We start from the raw sequence: 10,102 nt of genomic DNA on the forward strand, positions 1-10,102 counted from the left end.
TGCCAGTAGAAAGCTGAAGAGAGCTGGTACTGCAGGCAGGGGAGATGATGGTGGGTTCAAGTCAATAGATGGTCTAAGCCCTGTGATCTGCTTCACCACTCTCCTCCCTCCTCCCCAGATGCACACTTTAAAAAGAAGTCTGGTAAAATGCTCTTTAAAAACCCTGTATTTGGGCTATGTTCTGGTAGACTATGACTCTCTGCATTTGGCTTTGTACTGAAGTAAAATGTCAATTTTACACAATTAAGGGCTTGGACCTCAGGTTCCTGGCTGTTTAGGACTGCAGAGATACAAGCTTGAAACTTACCTGGGTGGTGGGTAAGCTCAGCCTGTGGTACAAGCCTGGCCCAGAGTGTAACTCAGTACAGACATACTCAGAAAGCTGTCTGTGCTGACAGAGGTAAATGGAAGCTGTAGGAAATTGAGAAAAAATGGAGTTTAGACTGCACTCTGTGGGTGATATTCCTCTTCATGTTTTATTTCCAGTTATTTTAAAATTAAGCCATGAATTGAAGTCAGAATTCACATTACGCATTCATCTCTTCTGCAAGCCCCTGGGGGACAGCTGGTCTACTTCATCAGGATTCAGAGCAGAGGGTTTCTGACCATTGCTAACCTCTTGTGTGTATGTATATGTACTGCTTGAACAGGCAGATGTTTTCTTTTATGTTGTCCTAGGATATATTGTGCTTTTTTCCCATTGCATTATCTGTTAACATCCATACTGTTATTATTCAGGTCTTGGACAAGGTGTACAATAGAGCCTGGTCCCTGGAAAACCAGAACTTATGCTGAGGATATATTTTTTTCCTCATATTGTAACATAGGATTGAAAAGATTTTTTTTTATAATCTAAAAAACATTGTCATGAACATAGGTAAGGTGAGGTGAAGAGGAAACAAATAAAAAAAGGCACTGTGAACAAAGGACCATTTTTTATTGCCAAAACTATACCTATTAATGATATATAGGTTGTCTAGAATGAATTTCTAACCACTGAGTCATTAATTAAGCCTGAATTAAAGTTTTCCTGCTATTGGGGCAATTAAGGGTTCTCTTAATCTATGTGGATTCTCTATTGTCTGGTATCTGGGACAGGCTCACACTGAAAACTTTTCCCTGCTGGAATGCCACTCTTAAGTCCCTCTCCTCCCTCTAGTGGCAGATTTTCATAAAACTCTGGGAAAGGAATGGCTGTAGGGTACCTCCTGCTCTGTCAGTAGCTAAAGTTGTCCAACAAGTAAAAATATCTTAGGAGAGGATGAAGGCAAAGCCAATGAAATTATCTGTAGGCAATGCTTAGGAAAGCAGGCTGGTAAAAGAAACACACGTTCAGCAGCAGTGAACCTTAAGCGGTGAAGACACTTGGGCACTGGACTGAAGTTGTGAAATGTTCTGACTATCTTCTGGCACATGTGGCCATGGACAGTGGGCTCCTTTGAGGTACCTTGGGGTACAGGTTTGGTTTTCACCCTGAGGAAACTCATCAGTGTGACCGTTCACATCTAATTCACCCTGTGAGGTCTCAGGGGTTGGAGGCAAGGTGCAGTGGAGGATGGCTGGCTGGGTTAAGGGAGAGGTGTGTGGAGCTGCTGGGGGCAAAAAAAGGTAGCTTGTCCTGGTATTGTGGAAGGAAGGCAATGTAAGTGCTAAGTCCTTGGTGGAGAAGCAATGGAAATGGAAACCAAAGAAAGAAATGCAGCAAGGGAGTTTGAAAGGAAAGGAGCAGTAGAACTAAGATAGAGATGGTCTGACGAACCACTAGCTTCTTTTTCTGTCATAATGTTGTCCTGCCTACAGCTCTGAGCTCATGTTTTTGTACTCTCCAGCTTGCTCCATCTGCTCCCACTTGCTCTTTGGCAAGACTGCTTGTTTCCATGACTGGGCTATAGAATAACAGGCTCCTTGGCTTAGCTGGTAGCTGGGATTGAGGCTTGCATTGCAAGCAATAGGCTTGGCAGGCTGTGCTTCTTCTCACTGTGAATCCTTTTGGCTTTTGCCAACCAGGCTTGTTCTTTCCTGATTGAGTGTAGCCTCCCTCCACTCAGCCAATGGTGCAGCATTACCCTCCCACCACTGAGAATTAGCCCTTGTAAGGCTCTGCATTCCTCTCAAATGAACCAAGAGGGGCCTGTGGTGCAGAGGTGAAAAATATGTCCTTTCTTACCCGATGAGTGAAAACCCACTACCAACAGAATTTCCTTGCCTTTTGCAGGGGTCCAAAGCATCAACGCTGTATTTCATGCAATCCTCTGAGGTTCTCTGTTTCAGGCAGTGAAGAACGACAATTCCCCAGATAATTTCAGAAACATGTTTAATCTTATGTTGCTGTGAGTCTGTTGTTTGTTTCTGAATGCCAGTAGTCAGAATGTTTATCATAATTGCTCTGAATTATCTCAACATGCCATGATATCAGGCTGGGTGAGAGTCTCCCTTTGAAGTGGTCTTTCTTTCAGTAGGTGGATTTAGGGAAGAAAAATAGGAAGGTTTTAGTCAAGGCTATTGGAGCAGCCCAAGATTGCAGAGATCTTTTGAAGTGTGTGCTCCTGCATGAGCTGTTGCTTTATGTGCACTCAGAGGGCAGTAGCTGATGGGTAGCCCTGTTGGATCGTGGATGATGAAAGGCGAGATCTAACAGTGGCATCCACAAGTGTGGGTCCACTGAAACCAACAGAGTGGCCTATAGTACCAACTCTGGATTTGGTAGTGACTGTAAAGACAGATGGGATGTGGAAGAGGCAGATTACCTGGACTCAGGAGGAAGCACTGGACTAAATAATTAGTGCTGGAGCACGTCCAGAGAAGGGCAACAAATCTCATGAAGGGCCTGGAGCACAAGTCCTGTGAGGAGTGGCTGAGGGAGCTGGGTGTGTTCAGTCTGGAGAAGAGGAGGCTGAGAGGAGACCTCATGGCTCTCTTCAGCTGCCTCAGGGGAGGTTGGAGCGAGGAGGGAAACAGCCTCTGCTTCTTGGTGAACTCTGACAGGACCAGAGGAAATGGATGGAAGCTGTGCCAGGGGGAGGTTAGGCTGGATGTTAGGAAACCTTTTTTCACTGAGAGGGTTGTCAGGCACTGGAATGTCCTGCCCAGGACAGTGGTGGAATCACCATCCCTGAAGGCATTTAAAAGGCATTTGGACCTGGTCCTTAAGGACACGGTTCAGTAGTTCACTCAGAGATCTCTCCCAACCTAAACATTGTGATTCTGCGATTCTGTGATAACCAAGATGCTCTGTGTCTCCTGATTAACAACTGTTGGAATTATGAGCTGAGGAAGAAGTCCTGCTAATGCAGCCTATTACCAAGGCTCATTTTTCTCGTGCCTGGAGTAGCTGGAAGCATTTGAAATGTGCCATGAAAGCCTGAGTCTTACAACCATTAAAACTGATGCTGGAGAAACCTGGACCTACAGAGGGGATGGAGCAAGTAAGGTGGAAGGGCTCAGAGCAACATGGATATTTGAGTCACCATGAGAGACACATTTCAGGTCTAATGACAGACAAGTTGCATGAGAGGATCTGAGGAAAAGCCTGGGAATTTAACTGGGAGAACTAACATGTCTTAAAACTTGATACTTTCTGCAACACCAAGAGATCAACATGCTGTCACCTCTTTGTGTTTTTGTCAGGAAGTTTGGCATCAGTACTAATTATGGTCTTATATAATACTAATTTGCATTCTTTTTATCTCTTTTTCCCACAGAAAGAGGTCTGTTGTACCCATGTGAAGTGCATCTATGTCTGTATGCTTGCACCTCTTACCTGGACCTGTGAGTTAATTTCAGATAGAGGTGTAGAAGCATTGGTTTTAAATAATTTTCATTAAAATGACAGCCTGGATAAAGAGGAGTGACACCATGGAGGGCTTCTTTGAGGGGGCCAGTGCCTGTCTGTGTTCACCCTTTATTGAATCCCACTGAAAATCTACATGCAGAAACACTATTTTGGATGTTTCTTATAAAAGAAAACTTCACCTGGAGTTTGCGCTCGATTAGTAAGCCCAATCCTGAGAGGCAGAGCAGCAGGAAACCAAACTCTCTGCTCTCTGTGATGGGTGTGCAGACCTGGGAGCAGGTTTGACTGGTGGCATGGGGGCATCCTGGCACTCAGGAAGCTGAACTGCATGGAGCATCTTGCCTCACTTGCAGACGGCTGCCATGTGGGGAGCCTGCTGTGAGCTGGGCTTGGAGGTGCTTTCCCACAGGGAGAGGATGATGAGGAGTAAACTCTGGGGAAAGAGCAGGTTTTGCTGTTGAAGTCGTGGCAGAGTCAGTCCTACCCTATGGGCTTGCTTCCTTCTTTAGAAAACGCTCCTATAAAATGGAACTCATTGAAGGGCATTGTCCCTTTTGCTTAAATGTTTTGGCACTGTTAGTTATCATCTTGTTTTATTGGTGCTCTTTGGGGTTTCATTGGTTCACAGATACCAAGCCCTCAGGGCATATGACAAGGGACATGAGACAGAAAAACAAGAAGCTTTGTACTTCAAGAAGTCACGTTTCTTTACTGTAAATATGTTGCTAAAAACACAACAGGAGAAAAGCAAACTTTCATGAAAACCAGATCAAGAAATAAATGACTGACCCAATGCAGTTCATATTAAAATAAAAAATATTATTCAAACTAAAGAAAGCCAGGAGCTTGTCTTGCAGTAATTTGGAACATTTTAATTGTGAATCATGCAACTACATTTCATGTTTTTCTTGAGGTTTGCAAAAATCTAACTAGCCTTTTTGTTGTCCTTTTTCCAACTCCTTACACTTCTTACTTTTCGACATTACCAAGAAGAACCCACATGTCTTGAGAAAGATTTGTGTTACTTTATTTCTCACCAGAGTGAAATTAGGAATATCCAGAGTCTTTCCTGGGAGAAAAGAAGTGATGTTGTAATTTTTCTGAATCAGGTAGTTTTGGACACCTGAAAACTATCTCTCAGTGTACTGATTGCTCTGCAAATAAAAATGCGGGACTCTGTATACTGGAATACTGAGTTACCTGTTTTGTGGAACCCTAGCTTGCACATGTAGCTGTTTAACAGGGACTGAATTCCCAGGGGCAATTTGCCACTTCCATTACAGTCTCTTTGCCACCTCAGCAGTGCAGTCAGATACTTACACTGACATTTGTATGTATTTGCAGCTGCACCTGCAGCTATACACAAATGTATGTATGCATTCATCCTTAAAATGCATAGACATCAGATCTATAACTAGATATATTTTTTTACAAGTGAATCCAGGCAGCAAGTACCATACTTTTGTTTTACAAGGGATGGTTGGAGTGTTCTCTTGACAGCAGTGGTAAATCAGTCATGCAAAAAGCCAAGGATCAGCCCCTTTTGTGATATCTGTAATGTTAATACAAATGCCCTAGTCTAAACCCTGGTTATTTGAAAATCAATGTCAGGTCTGTCACTGATTCCAGCAGTGGGGAGTTGGGCCAAAATTTCAATTTATGCTACTGTCTTAATAGTTTTGTCTATTGCATTTAAATTGCCAGAGACTATAAGATAAACATTGGGGGGGGGGGAGAAAAAGTAATAAAATGGTTTAATTTATTTCTGGGTCTATCAAGCATTTGTGCTGATAGTATTTTTATGTTCTTAGTTTTCATTTTAAAATAAACAATAACACTGTGATGGGAGATCTCCTAATTTCCTGTTAATAGAGTTTAAATTGAAAAGCATTTTTCAATGGGAGAGCTGCCCATTTAAATTATGGATGGCAATTTTGTTCCATTTTTAAGCACTTCTCTTCTGGCTAGAGTTCCTTGAGTCATAAGGCTTTTATAGCTTCTTTAACAATACATAACAACAATGGAATTGATGCTTCCATATACATCTATAAAGATGTTAAGAGTGTATTATGGTTATAACAGAGAAGGACAAAATCAGAGAGTTACAAGTGAGTCCCATTCACCTGCAGCTCCTCCCCAGCCCTGAAATTGATCTCATCCCTGTGGTGGTTACTCACCTGTATCAGCACATCACCTGATAAGCAGAGGACTACACAAAACAAGACTCCCAGCAGATCCATGACCCTCAGTGGAAGGTGGTCAAAAACGTCTTCATGCTCCTGACTGCTTATCAGACCTGCAGGAGCTGCAGTCCAAGTCCCACTTAATTTAGAGCAGAGGAGAGGCAAAACTTGGAGGAAGAGTATATGACAGCTTTCCAGTGCCTTGCAGCTTTGAGGTAGCCCAGGCTGTGCCACTGATCCCTGGGCAGAATAATCATGTAAGCCAATATGACAGTTGGACCTGTACATATTTTAATATCTCTAATTTAGGTGTAGACACTTCACCTTTTCCCTCTTTTGAATCAGAGATGTACATACATAAACACACACATATATCCATATCTGTATCCTTATTGATACACACGTATGTATATGAGACATGCTTGGTAAAAGGTAAGAATTTCTTGCTATTGATGGATCTGTGGGGGTATCTGGTGATAGAGGGCTGGGAGGGCCAAGTGGTGGGCAAAGGTACAGGGCAGAAGGGGCACTGCAGGGATATGCCAAGGCACAGCGAAATCTGAGTGTGAGGTGCTGGCCCCACTAAAGTGAAGGGAAGACCTCTCACAATCTCTTCAGAGCCAATATTTCACCTAGTATTAGCAAGATTAAAAAGGTGCTGAGGTACTGATTAGAAGGGAGAAACCCTTGTAGCCAGAAACTGTGGAAGGAAAACAGGAAGAGTATAGGATATCTTAATGAGGCTTTAGTTTAGCAACACATTTTATTCTCTTAGGGACTGATGCAGTGTATGAGTGATTGCTTGACTCCAAATTTATCTGCTTTATTGGCTTTGTGTCACTGGCATAATTTTATTGATTTTTTTTTTTTTTTTTTTTTTTTAAACAGTGGTACTGTGAGAGGCCTATAAAGCTAAAACATATAGTAAGTGAATTCTTCTTCATTCATTTTACATTGCAAGTCAGGCTCCTACGTTTGAATTCGGTGCTTCAAGGAGCACTTTGAGGCTTGTTGTAACTTTATGAATGGCCATTATGTGGGAATAGGAAAGAGAATTCTGTCCTCAAGGCTCATTTTTTATGTCTCCCTGATTTGTAATTATTACCACAGGGTGTTGCATCAGTCATGTTGGATATGCAGTAAATGACCTCAACTGTTAGGAAGCCATTAATCAACAAATCATCAACAAGATGAAACTTACTGTCTCTTCATGTGGCTTTGGATGTGAAGGACAGTGCCTGATTGTCCCTGAGCCTCTCTCTCTAATCACAAGAAAAATGCTGCCGGTTCCTGGTGAGTTAGTGCAGTTTTGTTTTCCTGGTACCACATTTTCCTGGTGAGGATATGAAGTTCTGTGGGCTGATATAAGTGGATGTTTTTCTGGCTGCTCACTCATTGCTAAGGAAATTCAGAAGCCAGAATTTCTTGATTTTATGGATGTGACCTAGTTGTTTGGGAGAGTTTATCTGGAATCTCAAACTGAAGGCAGGTGCTGAAGTGGCTTGGCTTGGGCTAGTGATTTTTAAGCATGAAGATACATAAAAGAAGTATAAAACCTCCAGTGTAGCATGTGCTTCTGCTTAGGTGTTTGAGGGTTACCATATCTCTCATTCTGAAGAGGTGCAGAGGGACAAGGGAAACATGTTATATTGTCTTTTAGTGCAAGAAAATTAGTACTTACAAGCTGTTGTTTTTTGGTGTTGCTGGTCTGGAACACTGGCTAATTCTGTGGTTCCTTTTGTTATAGCTCAGTTCAATACTCCTGGCATATGTGTTTGTATTGTGTCTTTAGCAGAGTTAGATCTTAAAATAAGGATTGGTTTTTTTCAGTGTTTCTGCTGCTTCTGAGAATGTTGTAGTTTATCTAGCTGATAGAAGAGAGAATCTGGAAAACCTGAGTTGAACAGCCTTGACATGTGATATGTCAAGCTTGTAATATGACGTACTGACATTCACTCACCCATGGCACATTTTTAAAGCACTTGAGAGTCAAACTCTGAGCCAATGAAGCTTTGTTCAGTTCTTGTCAATAAATATTTATTCATCCATGCCAAACTCTAAAGAGGTCTCCTCCATCCCTCCTGGTGGTATCTTTGGATTTCATTAAGTAGAAGTGAGCCTCAAACCCTGCCTTGCCTGTGCTCACAGAGGAATTATTGGAGGAGCCAGATTCACCAGGTGACAGATAATGTCTACAACAGAGGGGATGAAGGGAATTTGTCCTTGGTTTTCATCAGAAGAATACCAAGAAACACACCATATTTTGTTTTCTAAGCACCTATATCTCACTTTCTTTACATAGTGAAATGGTTTGCAGTTAATGGTATGTATAGCCCCCTTTATCTGCTGCTGTATGTTGCAATGCAAAAGAGTTAGCAGTTTAGGTCAGGGACTGTAATGTGTCTAACATCCTGTCTAACAGGATGGGGCATGGTTTCTAAGGGTTACAACAGTAGGTGTATGCTCTTTATGCCTTGTAAAGCTGGGTCACAGATCATAATATTTACTAAAGACATACAACATGACATCTGTATTTTTAGTGTGGGGGACATCTGAAACAAAAAACACATCTCTACTAACCAGAACAAACATACCCTATAAAAGGAAACTAATACATGTATTGATTTGCATTACACATTGAAGGCATGACATATAGTGCTCCTAGCCACCCATGTTTATGTTTGGTGATGATGAAGAAAGGCACACTTGAGGTTTCTGGTGGTAACTTGGTGGTGGTGATCAGCTGGCAATTCAGCTGAGTTCTAGTTTTGCTAATGTGCTTCATGACTGGCAAAATTTTCTGTTAATCAGTGAATTACATACATCTGTGAGTACACACATTACAACAATATAGGCTTGAATCAGCTTAATTGGATTACCCTATGGGTTTGTAAATCTATGTACTCCACTGACTGGCACGGGAGCTCTGGGAGCTCATTAATAGGCAGGGAAGATAAATCTTTGTCTTGCAAACATAGGCTTTTGCATATGGTCAACTTTAAAGCTGTGTCTAGTTCTGTTGGTGTTAATGGCACTCCTCAAGGGCTTAGGGATGATTTGATTTTTAAGTGTGCAGGTCTGTAGGCTAAGAGCATCTCAGTATTGGACCATAGGAGAAGAAGGGAAAAAATTGTATCACAAAATGTACTGCAAGTGTAATTCAACAAATGTATTTAAATTTTAATTATTTATAACATTTCAGAGTATATTAGTAAATGTTCTGTAATATATCGATAACAGTAATGAAGTCTGAGTAATTCAAGTTCTAATGACATCATCTTGCTATTAAGTTGTATAAAAGAAAGTATTAGAAATAGAGGAGAAAGCACCAACAGGAGTTCAAGCAACAAAATATGATTCAGCAAAAGACTGCTGGTTGCACTAGGTTTTTAAAACTTTTAGGAATAATGAGCAATAAATATCTCTGCTTGTCTTAATATATGATGTTACTTGGGTTAGTTGGTACTTGTTTGCTGACCGTGTCTGTGGTAAGGGAAGCAGACTGTTCTATAATTTGTATTTAAAATGTATTCAGAACCCAATAAAACCCTCCCAAACCTCCTTTACATCACTTTATTCATGAAAGAGGCATGGATGCCTCGCATGGACCAGGTTGGCCCAGCAGGAACAAGTCCTGATGTACACACGTGTCTTGGGATTGACCACCACAGCCATTAAGGCTACTGCTGGCACAAGCTGTGATTTGGCAAGAACACTGCTGGAGGGTACAATTGCCCTGGCTGGCTGGGACAATGAGCACCATGAAGAAAAGGTCTCTGCCAGGGCCAGATCCCAGAGGAGGCATCCTGGCTTCCCATGGAAATACCGTGTTGGTGAAAACAGCTGCCATGGCTGATGGGTAGATATGTCTGGGATGGCTTCGTGTTGGTCTTGCATCACCTCCTTTGTGGTGCCCTCCTCTATGGCCCTATAGCCCTCTCTTGTGAAGAGATCACTGACACATATCCCGTATAAACAGATCAATAGACTATAAAGGATGATCATTAGTAAGATAAGACCTCCCTAGTTCTTTGGCAATTATTTTATTATATTTCTGATTGATGATCCCATTTTAGCTATTTCAGTGTTCAGCAGTCTTCATTTGTTAGTGTTGATTATGGGAGTC

This window comes from Calypte anna, chromosome Z (assembly GCF_003957555.1).
Source record: "Calypte anna isolate BGI_N300 chromosome Z, bCalAnn1_v1.p, whole genome shotgun sequence".
NCBI lineage: Eukaryota > Metazoa > Chordata > Aves > Apodiformes > Trochilidae > Calypte > Calypte anna.